General features: G+C 39.5%; 1 pseudogene; it reads left to right on the top strand.

The window, feature by feature from the left end:
- The window catches only part of LOC110045791 (uncharacterized), a 37,902-nt pseudogene extending 20,140 nt beyond the window's left edge, over positions 1–17,762 (top strand).
- The last annotated feature ends 1,395 nt before the right edge of the window (positions 17,763–19,157 follow it).

Consider the following 19,157-nt stretch of genomic DNA (forward strand, 5'->3'; position numbering starts at 1 on the left):
GCAACATCATAGTCCCCAACCTTGAATCAATAGATGTTTACGGGATCATATTTTTTTTTTTTTTTTTTGCGGTATTTGATTGTGGCGGACGTCGGACATATTACATAAATCCTTCCCTCATAGAAGCAATATATATTTCGTTAATACAGACTACAAGTTCGAATTTCAAATGATTGTTTCATATTTGGGAACATCCCGCTTACGAATTTGCAACAAAAACAACGTTCTGGATAAAGATTATTTAACCACTGTACAGATGCTGCCACTATCATACTCAGAATAAAAGGGAAAGAGAAATCATTCAGAAAGGATTTCAAAAAGCGATCCGAAGATGAAATGTTGTTGTAGGTTCTGCAAACGGAGCTATCTTAAAGGAGCCCACTCGCGATATTTTGACTTATTTTGGCCGTGTACAAAATTACCTTTAAATCGAAGAAATCACGAAAATTACAATTTTCTAAGATGGAAAAACACCAAAAATATTTTAATAAGTCATAACGGAACGAGTAGAATTACGGATGGAGAAGATTAACACGGACTAAAAACGACCAACCAGAATATTTGGGCTAAACCTTTCAAAATGCGCAAATCATGAAGTACCTCCTTTAACGTTGCACCTATGTGAGACGATTCTTTAGCAATCATGTATGGAGGCGCTTTAGAAAATTGTCAATCACTTGAGCAATAAATAATTTGTGTTTTGCATTCACTGTCAGACAGAGAAACCGCCCGGCCCGCCAAATTAAAATCCATAACTGGGATATTCAAGCAAAACGAGATATTCAAACAAAACGAATGATTTACGAAAAAGTGATCTGTTCACTGCGAAATACACCAGAACTGGTCTTTTATTTATTTGATTTTATTTTATTTTGTGCCACTGTAGACTACGCTTTCCACTTTCCAGAGAAAGGAGTCAATGACGTTGTCAAAATCTCTCACGTGCGCAGTTTGACGGCATTTACCGTGTGCCTGTGGACGAGTTCGAGTGACAATGAGGGAAGTCCATTCAGTTACGCAGTATCAAGCGAATATAACGAGCTGCTAATGTACTACGAGAGATATTTTCAACTGGTCATCGGTGGAGAAGAAAGGTTGAGTATACAGTATTGTGCAAAAGTAATGCAAAAGAAATTCGACGCAAATGAACGGAAATTCGTTTCGAACGAAACTTCAAAGAATTTCCGTCAAAAATTGGAAAGCCTATTGTTTCCACTGATGTGGAATTTCACTTGGCTTCGTGAAACTTTCATAGGCTTTCCATTTTTCGGACTAAGGAGTCAATGACGTTGTTAAAATCTCGGGCATGCGCAGTTTGACAGCATTCACTGGATGTTTCTGGATGAATTCCAGTAGCACTCAAGGGACTCCCCTTAGTTACGCTGTAAGCAACAATGACAACAGGCTGCTTTTTGAGCAACACTCAAGGAATTCCCAATACTGATAACGAGTTGATTATCGAATACAACAGATATTTTGACTTTTTTATCGGCAGCACGCTAAGGTAAAGTAAACTATTAGTAAGTGACGCAAATATGGTGCGATATAGTTGTACAGTAATTTCTTATAACATGGGGCATTCTCCTCAAGTGCATCTAGTGATAATACCGTCCAACCCACACCCAATAAGTCGTACTTATTCCGCGTAACACAAACTGATAGCGTTCAAAAACTGGTCCCCATAAACTGCACTGGTGATGATTTCAAACAGCATGCTATAAAATTAATCATGTCAATCAAATGCCTATTTTTTTACTGTTTTCCAAGAGAAACGCACAGATCATTAATTCTAAGAATGCGAATTTAGCTATGTAAACCGAATCTTCTCGGTGTGCTGATTCTTTGGATCCGTAATCCATTTTCGGATTTCAGCAAAGAAACACAGAATCCATTCTTGGATTCAAGAATTTATTTCCAATTTATTTCCTGATTTGTTGCATCATTTTCATTTTATCAAAGGCTCACAGAGGTGACAGCCAACGATGGGGTATGGCATCACATCTGCCTTTCTTGGGAAAAAAACTTAGGATCGTGGAAATTCTTCAAAGATGGCTTCCTAAAACAAGAAGGCACAAGCTTCAAGAGAGGTCACACGATACGACAAGGTGGCACCCTGGTGCTGGGACAAGAGCAAGACTCGGTCGGTGGTGACTTTGATGCCAGTCAATCTTTCCAAGGAATGTTATCGTATGTCAACGTATGGGATCGAGTGCTTTCTTCTACACAAATCAAAGAGATGTCACAGTCTTGTCTACCAGATGAACGGAACGAAGGGAATATATACAAATGGACCGATTTTCTACGTCAAGGAGGCCCAAAGCTCGTTGAACCATCTCCCTGTGTGCCGTTTACAAGTTTAGGTCGGTGATTGGCTTAATATATACAATAATGAAATAACAGAGACCAGGTTTTCGCAAGCTACCGGTCATACGTGTATTAGAAAATGCACAGAAATGACAATTATCAGTACATGCAATATTTTGGGTTTCGCCTCTATTTACTTCCTGAATTCCGTCCGACCTTTACGCAATAAATGTTTTACAGAAACTAAAGAAATTTATTCAGTGTGCCTATGTGAAGTTCTCAAAGGACGGTGCGATGATAAAACAGAGAATTTCACAAATTTTATAACGTTATGCAGTCGAGGTGACAGCTGAGAGTGACTCTACAACCTAGCTGTCGTCAGAGTGTAACCCACAAGTAAAGGGATCACGCTTCTCATCGTCCTATCATGGGAAGCGCTTCGATCAAGATATGTATTAAATTCCTTATCAGTGCATGCTTATTCAGTACAGTGAGTCTCAGCAATCTTTGGATCGAGTGATCGTTTTAAGGTCATTCCCTAATAAAAGAAACCGCCATAGATTTCCGATGAAAGTTGGTATGCTGTTGTTACAAGACAAGGAGATATTAAAAACATAGTAAAGAGGGGGTCACCGTGCTTGTTTTCACGACACAATGCTGACAAATACGGTTATTTAGGTCACTTTTGGTAATCTCCTTGCGCAACAAATAAGCTCGATTATTTTTCAACGCAGCGTGTTATATCACACAGAGTTTGACTTTCTTTGATTGTTTATTCATCTACGTCCCATTAGCCGCTTAACCAGTCTGTTTAACCGTGCGACCAATAATAATCGCAAAAGTGTTCACAGTGATGCTCGAGTGTTTTGTCAAAGTAATTAATTACTAGAGCACGGCACTCTTAAAACAAGCAGGTGAGGCCTGACAGGAACGTACAGTATTATATTGGAATGTTGGTTATTATGGTGGCTTCGATTCGAACAAAAGCTTCGGTTTGAATTTTCAGAAATTTCCTCTGTCGAATGGAACAGCATTTTTTGGAATTAATTCCCGAAAAGGAGGACAACCTATACCAAGATTTTCGGAAATTTCATACTGGGAATTTTTGTTTCTTTGAAATTTTCGGTTGAATGGTGGTAGAGCTGACGTATTCTTAATTTTCACTCTTTTCACGAGTTAAAACGTACCACGTAAACTAATATATTATTTATTTCTTTGGCCAATCTAGACTACTCTTTCCACTTTCCGAACAGAGGAGTCCATGATGTGGGTATACAGTAGCGTGCAAAAGTAATGCAAAAGAAATTCGACGCAAATGAACGGAATTTATTTTCGAGCGAAACCTCAAAGAATTTCCGTCAAAAATTGGAAAGCCTATTGTTTCCACTCATGTGGAATTTCACTCGGCTTCGTGACGAGATCATACGCTTTCCATTTTTCGGAAAAAGGAGTCAATGACGTTGTCAAAATCTCAGGCATGCGCAGTTTTATGGCATTTACCGTGTGCTTGTGGATGAGTTCAAGTAACACTAAAGGAACTCTTGTTAGTTACGCTCTATTAGTAAGCAACAGTGACAACGAGCTGCTTGTCGAATACGATGGAAATTTTGACTTTTTCATCGGTGGCACACAAAGGTAAAGTAAATAGCAACCACAGATGACCCAACAATCTTTCGAGAGGCTCATCGGCAGAGCAAAATTGGTAATCTTTATTTTAAAAATTATAGTTTGGGTTCGGGTTCGGGATAATAACATTAGTTTGACTTGTACAAAGATTGTGGAATGTGTACTTTTGGTTCATGAGTGTAGGCCATGGAAAAACCTCGTTGATTTGTTAAGTGCACGACTACAAAAATTAACATTTCAAACCTTCCTGCTTACGTGCTTAAATCAGATTTTACTTATTCCATTATGGAGCAGACGTCTGAGAAACTTCCATGTCTTTCTTAGTTTCTGACCTTTCTTTGCTATAGCACAACATCAGTAACAGCTAACGATGGCGAATGGCACTACATCTGTATTTCGTGGGAACGCAGCTCGGGATCATGGAAATTCTACAAAGATGGCGATCTGGAAGAAGAGGGCGACAACTTCAAGAAAGGTCACCAAGTAAGACAAGGTGGAACACTGGTGCTAGGACAAGAGCAAGACTCGGTCGGTGGTGAATTTGAGTCTTCACAATCCTTCCAAGGAATGCTATCGCATGTGAATCTATGGGATCATGTGCTTCCTGGTGTACAAATACAGGAGATGTCAAAATCATGTGGGCCAGATGATCAGTATGATGGAAATGTGTACAAATGGCTCGATTTTCTTCGCGAGGGAGGGCCTAAGCTGGTTGAATCACCCACATGTAAACTAGTGGAAGCGGGTATGTGATGGCTTATAGTGCTTTAGAAGAATATACACAAAGGGAAATCCTCCTTAATACTACTATGCTTCTTTTGGCAGAACTATCTAGACCTTAGAACTACGCAAATACAATGCAGGTTTTGTCTAAATTTTCTGAGTGACTTTAACACTACAACGTTAACGCTGACAATGCGTGCACACGAGTGTTCCTTTGGGATACTGGCAACAGAGAAGCTTTCCGTATTCACTTGTTCATATTCAGTGTTATTAAATATTACGTTTTGCTACATGTAAGTGCCATCTCTGGAAAAGCCTACTATTAAGCTGTATTACTCGTTGAATCCCGACCATTACACTGTGAATTTCTTTCAGAAACTAAAAAAAGTCATTCAGTGTATCCAAGTGAAGTTTGACAAAGTACTGTGCGAGATAACGGCAGATCAAATTTCAACCGCCAAATTGAATTCATTAAACGTATTTAAACTAGTTTAACAACTTCAGGTAGCGCGAGCTAGCGCGCACCATGAAATTATGACTGTTTTGATAAAAATTTACTCCACGTTCATCGCTGACATTAAGCTTCCTTGTACACTGAATAGTTCGTAGACAAGTTGTCTGAACTCTGCGTAGTAAACGGCAAGAGCTTCATCAGAGATTGCCGGCGATTCTTCGCGATAACATTTGACTTTTTGTACTCACGTTAAAACAGTCAAATGCAGCTGGTCATGCCACTGTTGATTGTTTAATAGACCAATTTCGATATGTTAAAATTCAGCCTCAGTAACACAAAAGACCTCAGCGCGAGGCTCTGGAGAATAAACCCCACAAACTCTGTAGTTATTCCCCAGAGCCTCGTATTGAGGTCTATTGTTCTAGGCTGAATTTTAATACGCCGAAATTGGTCTATTCTTTCATGAATTTTCCTAATGGAGTACTTAACAAATTCAACCTGCTATGGTTTTCTGGTTAAATAGCCAGAGCTTCTGGTAATAAAAATTTTTGTTGTTAGTAGTACCTAGTTGTACCTAGTAGTACCTAGTTGTATATTAATAACTCGTCCTAACATGACCCGCCTAGCTTAGCTCAGCTATCCGCGGGCATGTTACAATTGTAATTTTAATTGGAGAACAAATAAAATGTATGTATGTATGTATGTACGTACGTACGTACGTACGTACGTACGTACGTACGTAAGTATGTATGTATGTATGTATGTATGTATGTATGTATGTATGTATGTATGTATGTATGTATGTATGTATGTATGTATGTATGTATGTTGTTGTTGTTGTTGTTGTTGAAATATATTATTTCATCTTTTTAATAAATAAAATTTTATTAACTTTACTTATAAATTTCCCTTTTTTAGCATCAAACAGCAAAACGTTAACCAGTGAAGGTAAAGTTGAATTTTTTTTTGTTTTAAAGCAAACGCTAAAGAAAAGTAAAACATAATTTGACTGTTTAAAGTAAATCTGTCATTAATTGGGTGCATATGAAAATCGCAAACAGAAATTGAAGATAACTTACAGTTGTGTTAAAAAATGATATTTCTAACACCTACTATGTGGGCGATCTAACTACACTTGCATTATCTTCTTCTACATGTCTCAAAGAAATATCATGAATACATATTTCATCATGAAAACATTGCTTATTTGAACTGACTGTTAGATGAAAATGAAAGCTACGGTAATCGTACTGAAGTTGATTTGAGTTGTGACATCACTTGTGTTAAGGGATATTGGGGTCTCTGTCACGTTTGGTATTTAATAATATTTAATCCCTTAAGGAAAGAATGAGAGATGCGAATGCAGCCATAACACTACTGGAAAAATGACCTGAAAAAATTTTTCAGGCTCTGAACGGGATTCGAACCCACGACCTTTGCGTTACCGGTGCAATGTTCTACCAACTGAGCTATCAAAGCCACATGAGAGCGGTCGTGTGTAGGTTCGGCCCTATATGTTCAGTGGACGTAATACTCGGCTCAAGTATATTATTGGTATAACTGGTAAATTATTTTTCACAGACATAGCAATCTCTAATCATTGACGGTAACTCTGTTCGCATTAAATACACCTGCACTGTACATTGTGACAGTGTTGAATACAATTGATTAACATCTCCATAATTTGTACCAGGTCATTACAGCTATATATTCCTGCTATCTTGGCTTATTATAAATCAAAGCACTCAAACTCATAGCAACAGATTGTTTTCCAGCATGTTCATTAAAGTACAAAATATCACCTTAACCATATGGTGCCTTGATTGTTAGGGTACATAGGATCAATACTATGGTTAGGAGGCTCGAGATTTGTTTCAATGTCATTACACAGAGTAGAAAAATGGCCTCTGTGGCTGATAATGTATTTCAGCTATACAAAGAAAGATATTTGCCCAAAGACTCTCTACAACTCGACGATTTTTGATTCAGTGTTGACCGTGTAGAATGCCATATCTTTCTTATTTTTTGGACAAACTTGATACTGCCATTGTTGCTCCTTCATGCGATCAAAACTAAAAATCGTAACCATTCATAAAATAAAGTCAAGAATCTGGGATATGACAGCTGATTAATATTTAAACAACCTCGCCAAGAATAATGTTTCTGCAGTTTCTCGAAGGGGCACAAATATGGCGGCCGTAAAGTAACAGAAAACTCTGTCATTGAGTTTTGCTACTGAAACGAACAGTTATTACTCTAGAGTTCAGACACGTTAAAATTACTACTTTTTATAACATACACATAAAAGCGACAAAACTAATGGCACAAATAGAAAAGTAACAGTTGATAATGTACTCTGTTTGAGCAAAAACATAATAAATGTAATACTCAAGATAGAGGTCACATAAATATGAAAATTACGTTTATCTTCACACTGATGAAAGCCACTTTTGCAGTCAAACATGGAATCATTGTTGTCGTTTCCTTGCAATTAATCACGATGCACCTTATCTTTCTCAGCACCTAAAACTTTCGTAAATGTTCTTCTCTCGTCTGTAGTAACACTCTGTCCACATTTTCTGTTCATTGGTAACTCATTTGTTAACACATTCGACACACCTTTTCCTTGATTTTCTGCATCAACTTCGACATCGTGGAAAGAATGTAGAGCCTTTGTTACGTGTCTGCTGTATTGCCCATTGCACGTGACTGAGCTTTGAGGAGAAATACGAGGGTAAGCCTATAGTCGCCCGCCCGACTAATTAACAACTTTCTTTTTCTATATATTTTAAAGGCGATTGGGAATTATGGAATGGATATTACTACCATCACCGCGAAAAATCAGCAGCAAATTCATGGTTTTCAGCCGAAGGTGTTTGTCGACAACATGGCGAGACTGTTCATTTGGCTTCAATTCACAGTCGGCGAGAAAACGACTTCATAAAGTCACTCTCCTCAGACGAAGGCGAACAATGGATAGGTCTCACTGATCACAACATTCGATCCAATTCTTTTAAATGGATCGATGGCTCACCATACGGAGAGTTCACACATTGGGCGGAGGGAGAACCAAACCAAGCTACAGTGGATGAAGACTGTGGAGCAATGAAACCAGATGGAACATGGATAGACGTGGCTTGTAAAAAGCAAAGACTTGGAAGTGACACACCATTCGACAGAAGGGCTTTAACATGTAAAACATCTGGTAAGAATTTATCGTTGTCCCTTACCATCGATAACCTCATGGGCCGGGTTGTTCAAAGCCCGATAAAGCTAACCCAGAATCGCCACTTAAAATATTTTCGCATTAGCGTAGGCATTAACATTGCCCATTAAAAATACATTTCATCAACTCCACGTGTAACTTATAACTGTTATGTTTTCTTAGGAAACACAGTGAGTTATGAACCACCGCCAGCCTTACAAGAGGAAGTAAGTGTTGACTGCTTCTAAAAAAATATTTCAGGCTGCGGCTGATGTGTTTAACGCCTGGCCCTTTTAAAGTTCGGTTTTGCTGAAAGAGCGCTAAAGAGGGTTTACACGAGAGCAAACTACATATAATCAGACAAATAAAAACGCAGAATCTAAAATTGAGAAAAAAATGATAAGAGAAGACCAAAACCCCGGGGGGACTCCCAGAAAAGTTGGCTGGGGGTGTCCCGCCAGCTTCCCAAAACCCTTACGCTATTTATGACAAAAACGGCTGAAAAACAATACCCTTTGGGGCCGCACATACCTATATAGCTCATACAAGGGAGTACCTCTCCTACCCGGGGCGAAAAAAAAAAAAGAACTCTCCTAAATCTATCTTTTCTGCTTTGGACATTCTTGACGTAGTGCGTGAGTTGCAGAAGATTGATCAACGTTGCGTTGAGAATAAGCTTGATATTGATTGTGGTTATTCTTTGATCGGTTGTTTCGTTTCGCTTTGCATTCTATTTCACTCCTTTTGTACTCAAATATTAAGACCGATAAAGGCAAATACACGATATTGTCAACTTTAACTAATCTATTTTATTAACAAGGTGAAAGAGGCACATGATCCTGCAATCTCTGTTGCCGGTCTTACCTCGAGTGGTCAAGCCATTAAAGTTACTTTTTTTACCGGTCTTCACCATATCGCTCCAAATGGCAAGTTTTCATCCACAACTGAAAACGTTCAATACGGCGCCCACCTTAAGTTCGGAGGTTATGTCGACATGGAGCCTAGACAACTTGGACCTTTGTTTTCCCAACGAAGTCGAGATCCAACGCACGAAAGCCCTGCGACAGTAAACGATCAAGACAACGATGTTAGCGGAGTAGCTGATCTGGATGGAATTGTCGATAAAATTGAAATTCCTCATTACGAAGCAATGAGCTCAATGGGTTCAGAGGCTTCGCGTGGCTTTTCAATCGAGATCTGGATAAGGCCACGGCGTATGCCTGTCGATGAAACTCCGATGGCTTTGTTTCACAAGTCATCCATCAGTTTAGACCTCAACTTAAACGGCTATCTCACGTTCTCTTTGATTATTAATAGGGAGAGTAAGTTATCTTGCAGCACGGACGTAGTAGCAGACGATACTCACAGAGTTAGAACTTTAGCATTTCACCACATAGCGGTGACCGAAACAGTAGGAGGCTCACTAACGATAATGGTGAACGGAGAATCTGCCGGTCGAAAAACTACATGGGGAGGTATTACAGCCCCTCTGCCTAGCACAACTGAGGGAACACTGGTGTTTGGGGAAAACGAACTTCATCAGTCAAAAAAACGAAACAGATTTAATGGCCAAATAAGTAACATTCAACTCTTCAATACAGAAAGAACAAAGCAACAATAGAAGCATTCAGGATCCAGATCCAACGGCTACTGGAAGTATTGGCGTCTGGTCCCTAAGACAGTCAGAAGAGATTAATGTGGTTCATTACGTCATTTCAAAAACACAATCTGTATCCGATATAAAGTTTCTGGAGGATTATGATCCTCCATTGACTGGCTTTCCATTGGAGGTAATCGTTCAAGGACAGACGATCTACATACTTCGTTTGACGGGAGAAGGTCATGTCGTAGCAAAACGTTTTTCTGTCAGTGCCGATAAAAGTAAACTTGTCTCCACTCCTGGGAATCAACAAATTATAGAATCAAGCCAAGCGCAGAAGGGCTGTCTAGGAGCTACGCGAGACCAAGACCGTAATCGATTGATCCTAATAGAGTGCTTCGCAGAAGAACAATCCTCTGGAGCTCTGCGCTTCAGATGGAATCTTTTTGACATTGATGGACAAGGAAAAATAACACCTAAAAATGGGGGTACAGGGTCTTTACTTGTGACCGGCATTGGCAGTCTTGACACGCGGCTTTCTGCCAAGATTGTCAACGACCACCTGTTACTTACGGCCGGCACAACTTCAAGTGCTTCCATTTTCTTCCTTGACTTAACACTTGATTCTAACGGTTTACCCTCGATTTCAATCAACAAGTTGGCGGTGCAAGCTCTTGGCCCTGACGTTACGAATAATGGTGCTACGTATTACGCATATCTGAAAAAGGAGAGTAGCGCCCCCTCACAGCCGTTTTTACGACGACTCCGTCCCCTAAATGGTCAGGTGTCCAAAAGCTACATTATCAACGTAAGAGAAGCTAACCCTAACAATCTCGTGGCAAATCCAATCAGCAGTAATATGCCCGACAACGACTGGTTTTGGTTCTTATTTAAAATCAGTACATTTAATGGTGGAGTTGCCATCCAGAGTGGCGAGAAAATTAGCATTCAAACCCCATATAGCCATCCCGATAACGAATAAGGTTGGAGTTACGTGAAACTCAGTTGCAAAACACTTCAAGCCGACCAACATGCTGAGGAATTAAACTTCTGGATATTTAAAACAGAGTCATGTGATCCGAAAAATGGTGGCTATTCAGTTGCGTCTGGCGAAATTGAACCGAACGACTGCATTTTACTTTGGCCAAAAACAGAGCAGTTTGAACCTGGTCACTACAAACAAATTCTTGCTCTTCCAACAGAAAGAGAAATTGAAAGTGCCAAAGTAAGGTTTGGATCCTGGTTTGGCCCCTGGCGTCTAACAATTCCCAACGAACCTACACCGGAGCGTCCGATACCAGTGCCAGCTGGCTCACCTCCAAATTCACCAAGAAATGTTTATCAAGCCAACAAATACTCTCCTCTTCATTTTAATGAAAAAGTCATGATTGGCACACCTTCATCAGGATCAGGGGTAAGAGGAGGTCTACTTCGGTTTGCAAAAACGACCGTAACACCAGTCATAGTATCCAATAGCCAAAGTCCAGCTTTAGTTAAACTTATCTTCAGAGGTAAGGGTGGGGCTTTCCCTCTTGCGGCATCTCCACATGATAGAAACGCCAAGCTTGAAGTCCTTTTCAGCACAGTTTATCAGGAGGGAAGCTATGCCCAACAAACCATGACTTCAGGCTTGTTTTACAACATTGAATACAAGTCGCCATCAGACACATCATCTCCTGGAGAGTTTCAAAAGCTTGCACGAATTGGTGGTCTGAAAAGTCTGGAATATCCAGAACCTCCAGCATCATTCGTCTGGCTAATTCCACCTCCTTTTAAAGTCACTGGGATGTGCGCAGTAAATAATGTAGCTCCTAACTCCGTCGAATCTCTGACCGAGGTAATAAATAAAGCTGTTGGCCCTGGCAGTTTTGCAGAGGGATTGTTTAAGCCATTTCTGGCCGTACATATGGATATAACTTTACTGAAAGAGATTGCTGAGCAAGTAAACGAAATACTTTTGCGCAAGATTCATGATTACATTCCTAAACCGCCACCCGCACTTCCTCCAGTTAGGCCACCTCTTGGTACGCACAGTTGGCAAGAACTTGGAGACTTAGAAGCCTGCCTCTCTTTATCTAATTTAACTTTTTGGAGGGATAAAGTCCTGAAACAGAAAATCAAAGACAAACTTAAACAAGTCTTTCAGTCTAAGTGGATGACCGAAGAAATATTCAAGATGCGCAAAGAAGTGACCCCTCATTTTCTTGCTGATGTTTCCAACAGATACTCGGCTTACGGTGGAATAGCCGTCTTAATTGCCAACAAACTTAGAAGTCCAGGATTTTTAGAAGAATTGCTATCCCATGACAGGTCTTATATACAGCCAATTGTGGACTCACACCTGAAAGTACTAGACTTAATCCGACCAGACTTGGGGATAGAAGTGAGACAAGACATCATGAGTGCACTCCTTTAGAAAGAAATAGTCAATGAGGTTAGTTCAACTTTAACTGCGCAGTTTATCAATACAGTGTTTTGCAGAATGTGCAAATTTGAACTTTATTTCTGTATATACATGTACCGGTGTTGTAATAATAGCGTGAGTGCCGCGTGGGCGCGCATGCCACGACATGGAAATATTTAAACAATTATAGCGAATTTGGTTGTTTTCATAAACACTAGAATGCATAAAGGTCGAAGTGACTGTACCTTGTCACCAGCGACTTTGTTGTTAGAGCGTTTTTATACAAACGTAGATGGTTATGGGAATAAGCACTAGCAAATCCAGAAACTGGCTTTTCGTCTATTGTTTTTAAATCAAAGCATGGTTAATTTTTGAAATCTGAATTCGGAGAAAACCACTCCGAGTAGGGAAGGGGAACGAAAAACAAACTCAAGCCACAAATTTTCGCTTATCCTTTTGAACGTGGTGGAAATATTGTTTTGCGCTTGTGATGACTTTACAGTACGTAAAAATGATACCAAATTGTACGTTCCTTTTTAAAAGACGTTCGCAACATCAGGTGGCCGCCATAGCGTAACACAGCAACTGATCCCACCATCCCTCTGTTTCGTATCAAAATCCCGTATCAAAAATCTAGTCTGACGAGGCTTAATCACTCAATTGATTAACAAGTTAAGACGAAATCCGATAGAAAACCGAGTAGTTTCAGTTTTCTATGGACAAAAACCTTGTACCAAAAAAATTTTAGGTATTCTACAGTCCTTTTTGCGTTTTCTTAAAGCTAAAGAACAAATAGTTGCCTGACTGATAATTATTAATATTTGCATATTATTTGCATAATAAGGTGTTGTAACGTTGAAGAGTCAATTTGAAACTATCGTGAGACTTGTTCCGTTCACCTTGTTAGGTAGTTTATCAGAAGCGAACCAGAATACTCTGAAAATCTTAAATATTTTTGTGGCCACTAAAAGTTATTACATGCATATGGGTTTAGATGGGCATTGGCGCATGCGGTAAGTCTCTGCAGTCACCATAAGCAACTGTAGCAAAATTTTGACCCAATATGGTCTTAACTTTCGTAAGCGACCACCTCCCATAAGCGACCACCTAGGCTTGACATTTTAGATGGTCACTTACGGGAGGTTCGACTGCATTAAAATCACATATCCAGTTAAGGCTTAGGACTTAAGATGTTACTGAATATTAATACTAATAATTTTAAATTTAAACGTATTTGTTCTTTTGCAGCCTTGGACAATAATGCAAAGGCTTGACACGGAAAAGCAAAGGGATGCCATAAGAGCGGCCATTACCGCAATATATGAGGAGCCGGATGTACCAGAGGAAGTCCGAACTACATTCACAAACGTCATGGAGGGCATAATAAATGTCGTGCTTTATCCTCTGACAAGCACACAGCTTGGAGTCTTTAGCAATTTTCTTGACATGAAAAAGCTCGACGTCTTGAATGCTGTCGACTCTCGTGGGCAAAAGTTCGAGAGAGGGTTTCTTAATCTTTTCGTTCAAGATCATTCTCAAGATATTGCAGACATCAATGAAGCAATAGAACTAAGACATAGAGCAGTTAGAACTATGAGTGAATTATTTAGCCGACCCATAAGGGACTTCGAAGCAGAGATAGAAGCCTGCAAAAATCACACAGGATCCTCTTGCTGGGCTATCACCCAGTAAACTCGACAAGTTGTTACGCGAAAATCCGCGTTTTGTCGCGGGAATTTCAAATACGGTTAACGTGCTAGGAGCAGTTGGTGCCACCTACAGCGTATTCAGAGAAATCTTCACTCCAAACAGCGGCTTCCGCCAAGGTAATCCGAGAGATGTTCTGTCTGTTGTAGCAACAGCTGTCGGTGGTGTGGGGTCCATCAAAGGCACCATCGACGTCGCCAAGCTGTTGAAAGAAAAGCTATTTAAACCACGCCGACCAACAAGTACAACGAGATACTACGGTTTTAGGAGGGCTGAGGAATTAGGTACATTTCAAGAACAGTTAGCAACCGAAGTTAGTGTGGACTTGAATAACATGCAGAGAGCAAATGCCAGACTAGCTCGAAAGACACAGGCTGCCAAATTAGGGCGCATCTTTACTGCTCTTGGTGTTGTTGCTGACGGAATTTTCTTTGGTATTTAGCTCTTATTAACCGAGCTGGAGGTCTGTATGGGAGAATCTTGACCGAGGTCGTGAGTACAGACCGAACGCAGTGAGGTCTGTACACACGACCGAGGTCAAGATCCTCCCATACAGACCGACTTGGCTCGGTTAATAAGATGTTTATTATATGGCAAAGAAGAAAACTTTAATTCGTTTAATGTAACTGGTTTGCCGACAGTTTGCTTGCGAACGGCGATGAGCTTAACTTAAACCTGCCGAAATTTGCTCGTTCTCTTTACTTGTTTGTTTTGTCATCAGGCTTTTTGGCAGTGCCATAAATGATTGAGAAGAAAAGAAAAGAAAATGGTGAACATTTTTGTATTTTAGTTTGCTACTTTGTCAACGCAAAATGAAACCGGTCTAGCTAGATGCCGGTCTAGATGGGAAAATCTAGACCGCGGTCAATATCGATTTCAGCCAATCATATTCGTGAATTGGGTAGTTCCCAGTCTTTGTGAGACGCAGCCATATAATAAAAGCATTTATGACCTGTATAAAGATTTTACCGCAGATAACGTGGATCCTTGGAAAATAGCAGACGACTTCGCTTTTGCGGCTTCTACTGGAATTGGAGCAGCACTAGGTGGGTAGCGATAACAACAACAGAGTGAGTACTTTAGTGACAGTACATATTTTATATGAGAAAGCGACGGAGTTACAGCAACTTTTGTGCAATTGTTTTTAACTTCATCGAGAAGGTTCTTCTGAAAGAATTCTTTTGGACAGTTTATCTTGATTTGCTTGTGTACTAAATGGAACCTAAATGGGAAATCCAAACCAGTTTGGCATTCCATTGTTTGGGATCTTCATGAATTGCAGTTATATATAAACAACCGAAGGGGATTGTTAATGTTTAATAAAACTATATGTTCTTATTACTCATTTTCAGGAATTGTCACCTTAGTTGGTGTTACCGGTGCTGCGGCAGCAGCAACTGGCATAGGAGCTTTGCTTGTTATTGGGATTGGTCTAATTGCCGTCATAAGCGACGCAATAACAGTCAGTTAGAGAAAAGCAAGAAAGACAGAGACAGTGCAATGAATGGAGACAATGGTGTTCCTGGGGCAAAGACCTTTTTAACCACTACGGACTTTTGTAAGTTATTTTTCTTTTTCTACACGGTATTCATAATTATAGCAGAATTCTGTTATCCGATTGGTTATCTATGACCCCACATGAGATCATTAATTTAACTGGACAGTTCACGCGGCATGCCAGGTGTTTTAGGACAGTTTCATTTGCGCGCGCAGCTATTTGAATGAATTCCGTCTGCTATGGATCTCAAAGACGATTCGATCAGTTTGTTATTTTACCGCATATATTTAAGCAATAGAGCACTCTTTCCATGTTAACATAGCCTCATCTAAACAAGAGGGGGATTCGAAGAATTCGAGACAGTTATGCCAACCCGAGATGCAGTCGAGGGTTTACATAACTTTTGAGAATTCCCCCAACCCCCCAAGTGTTAAGATGAGGCTCTGTAAAGACAGAAAAAGTCCTTTATTGCTTTTACAAAACATTTTTCTCAAGAATACGCGCGAACCTAAAACGTCACCGCTGTGTTTACACACTCTCATCTAAACATACCTATCAACGAATGAGAGCGCGCGTAGTAGCTTATTCATTTTAAAATGCTGGATCTGTTTAAGAGAGTCGAAGAGACATAGCAACAATTGTGTGGACTATAGAATCATATAAAATTGATCTTTGTCACCTCTACAACACGCAGGGTGGACAGCAGCGCAAACCCTTGCAGTAAATGCCCATCGAACAAGAAGCATCACATATTACGCATTATGTGCTCAAATCGGCGACTTTTCGTCCCGGCTTTCAAGAGAGCATTGGTGAATGGACTGGATTCCGGAAAAGACGTGAAAAGCCTGGTGCCAAGTTTGGGAAGGATTGAGGGAAAAGGTAAGTTTGGTCAAGTAGCTCTTAAAGGCATTGAAAGATAAACCTTTAACTCTTGGAGTACTGCTGAAATTGGAAGAAACTGAGTCGTAGCCTGCAGAACGCGTGGTTTCGCAAGACGGAACACAAAGCGCTAGCGAACTTTAAGCTCTTCCCTGCTAAACCGAATCTTGGTCTTGGTCTTACCTCGACTTAAATAAGTCTTACTTAGTGTTAAGTTACTTGGTCTTTATAGTCGCTGATTTCGTCAAAAAAAAAATAATTACTAAGAAGCAATAACTTGTTCTTTTGGCGCCATGTTGCGTATAATTGCAAAATATTTATTTAATATCCTGGATTGCGTTGGCCATAAAAAAGTACTTAAAGTCAGGGTATTAGCCCTGCTGTGATAGTTGAAGACACCAACTAAACAAAAAACACAATCACATAGGCACAAACATTCTAAAGAACATGCCAATTAGTGGCAGGCTGACCAGTTAGGTGAGGCCTTCTGTTGACACCTAGTCACGAAAGAGATCGGTGAAGGTGTACAGGGAGTGTCCAACACGGAAAGCAGTTGTATTCGGGACCATTGATCTCAAATCCACTTTCTAGGAGAAGAGAATGTGAATCTGGGACATCCACTGGATGACACCAACTTCCTCTCGGCATGGCTAAAGAATAGCAAGAAGCATTTTGACACCGTTAAAGTACTGATGAAGTAGAAAAGCGGTTGCTTGTATGTGTTTTAAATTATCAACGTTTGTATTAAAATTGACATTATATCCGGGCCACTTTCTCCACTTGTTCCCATGGAATGGACGTGATTCGTGTTTATTAGCGAGTTTTTTTTTTGGGGGGGGGGGGGGGGCATTTTACCAACAATAATTGACATGACTTCATCAATATTGCTCACATATCGGCAGATGATCTACCATTTTGCTAATGCATTGACATAAAATATCAAATTTCTTATTTTGAAATAATTTGCTCCTTTTTCTGCAGCTTGCCCTGCTTGGTTACGCCATTTCTACAAACGTCAAGGTGAGACTGATTTTACAGAACAGCAGCAACATTGAATGTGCTTTAAATCATTATTCCGCTCTGCAACATACCCATACTGTAGCATTTAAAGGCTCTATAAGCCAAACTCGATGTAGTTTAGCACCGCTTCAATCACCATAAACGGACAGCAACCATACTTCTCTTATGTAGAGTAACCTTGGTGCTTCAAAAACAAACAAACGCGTCTGCTTTAATAGAAAACTGATAACAGGTACTTAAAAGGCGTGATACACCTTGGTACAATGTTCTGTTAAATACATTACTGATCAAGAGCGCGTATTAACTTGGCTCAGTTAATTTTCGTGATTTTTTTGTCATTGTTCTTTCAGGAAAACGTCATTGAAAACTACAAGGAAACCAAGGGAACGACAACCACATCCAAAAAGGCCTGCATTAGAAAAAAATAACAGTCTATACAGCACTCATCAGCTTATCTAGTGAATTATCAAAACCATTTAAAAATTGGCCCAAGGAAAATAAGTGAGTTTACTGCTTAAAAATCGTATTTCTAAATTTCGATAAACACAAAGAAAGTTGTCGCAGTCACGTTGTTCGTTTTTTTCTTATGGCTGATTTCTAAAAAGAACAAGTCAAAAATTACTTTCTTCTTGTTTCTATCGAGTTATAGGAACGCTCGTGAAAGTTTGGGAGAACTAAGTCTGTTCAAACTTTCTCCAATCGGCTCGTGTTTCCACAACATTTCTCCTTCTCCCAAGCTTCTCCTCGTTATAAATCAATAGAAACACGAAAAATTTCAATTTCTTAAATATCAATTAAGTTTTACATTGAAATGTCTTCAATATCAAAGCACTTATTCTGGAATTATGAAAATTTAATTAGAAAACCAGTTCATCACTCGTTCCAGTTAGGCTACTATAACGGACAAGTTACTCAAGACTGATGTTTCAATCATAGATGAGAGTGATCATTTTATCGTGAACATTCACCGATATTTAAAGTAAACAAGGTTGCTATAAAAACGTTTTTGCATCTTGCAATACCATTCAATTTAAGCTCATTTAGAATGCTGATACATTCACAGAACTTGTTGTTACAGTAAGTGTCCCAAATATCCACCAGAGAAAAAACAAAGGTGTATACCTTACCATAAGTGAGCTAGAACGTTACAAAGGACGAGTTAGAGTGATGTTTTGATGAGGGTGATTTTTTCATCGTGAACGTTTTCAAAAGATTTTGCACAATACAATATCATTTAGAAAACTTAATTTATTCACTGACCTTGTCGTTACGGTAAATGGCCCAAATTTCGACCAGAAAAGAAGCGAAGGTGTACACCTTACCTTAACAAAACGTGGACAGGCAGAAAATGATAATACACTTTACCACCAGACACTCAGTTGACATGAATAAGTGAGAACAAAAAGGCTAGGTTTGAGTTCACCAGCATACTAAAGCATACTACAATAAATAGGTGCATGGCCTCAGTAATAGTTGACATCCAGTATCAGGCTAAAAATTATTCTATGATTAGACTACGACAAAACTAAAGGAAATAATATCTATCACGCTACTCCTTAGGGCATTCACTTGATAAAATGTTGGCATGAAATAAGCTCCACCGATCAATTTTCAAAAATTTATTACATAGATTTGCATTAATAACAATAAAGTATTCTTGTAAATCGATATGTAATGGGCCCCAATACTCAATACATGAAAAAATGTATAATCTTCAACTTAGATTTAGCTATATAA

This window comes from Orbicella faveolata, unplaced genomic scaffold (genome assembly GCF_042242905.1).
Source record: "Orbicella faveolata isolate gen_17 unplaced genomic scaffold, um_ofav_v1 contig_1, whole genome shotgun sequence".
Taxonomy (NCBI): Eukaryota; Metazoa; Cnidaria; class Anthozoa; order Scleractinia; family Merulinidae; genus Orbicella; species Orbicella faveolata.